Raw genomic sequence first — 861 nt, 5'->3', positions numbered from 1 at the left:
TCCAGAGGGTTGTGAATTTTACCCTCCACATAGCGATTTTTGCATTGAGATGGTGTTCGAAAAAGTAAGCAAATACTTGTTTACAAAGAAAACTCTGTGTTGATTATTGAATTTAGCTGGTCAAGTTGTAATAATAAACTGACAAAAGTTTCTTCCGATGAAAAAATTATATTTCACTATGTTACAACTCTTGCAAACCCTTCATACATATTGATGAAATATATGATTAATTATTTATGCAAAAAGTATTGCTATCTTATTTAACATATAGTTTCTAAATATCTTCGTTCGTTTTTTTTTTGGTTTAAGTCAGTTGTTTTAAAGTCAAGAAATTACTGACAATGGTTGCTAGATCTTCGCATACTAACCGAATCTGTCGATCAATGTTGCAAGCAAGCCATCATAGAAAAAACAACCAGCCTGCAGTGAGGTTCGAACTCACGACCTCCGGCCTTGTCAGGACCGTTGCTCTACCAACTGAGCTACACAGGATCAGAGAGGAGCGAGTCGAGAAACAAACATACGGCAATGCTTGCTCAATCTGTTAGTACAAGCAACTTCATATTGAAGGGATCCACAGTACCATATCATCATTCAATGACTTTTAGTGCTGATCACAGTATATTATCCCCCTTTGGTTTCCAAGGCTCAGCTGCCTGATCCTGGATTCTGAACTGGATCGCCTGACAACGGTACAGTGGTCGTTTCTCGACTCGCCCTCTCTGAGCCTGCATAGCTCAGTTGGTAGAGCGACGGTCCCGGTATGACCCTAGGTCGTGAGTTCGAACCGCACTGCACGCTACTTGTTTTTTTAGTCTGCTCTGCTTGCATCATTGATCGACAGATTTCGTGAGTCTGTGA

The 861-nt window shown here is 40.4% G+C and overlaps 1 non-coding gene across 1 annotated transcript; it reads right to left on the bottom strand.

Annotated features, from left to right (window-relative positions):
* Window positions 1-417: 417 nt before the first annotated feature.
* Trnav-gac (transfer RNA valine (anticodon GAC)) lies at window positions 418-492 on the bottom strand. The gene has a single exon. It is a non-coding gene; the product is annotated as a tRNA-Val (tRNA).
* Window positions 493-861: the final 369 nt, after the last annotated feature.

This window comes from Ascidiella aspersa, chromosome 1 (genome assembly GCF_963924565.1).
Source record: "Ascidiella aspersa chromosome 1, kaAscAspe10.2, whole genome shotgun sequence".
Classification (NCBI taxonomy): domain Eukaryota; kingdom Metazoa; phylum Chordata; class Ascidiacea; order Phlebobranchia; family Ascidiidae; genus Ascidiella; species Ascidiella aspersa.
The sequence above is the reverse complement of the archived record's forward strand: the minus strand, read 5'-3'. Positions and strand labels throughout refer to the sequence as shown.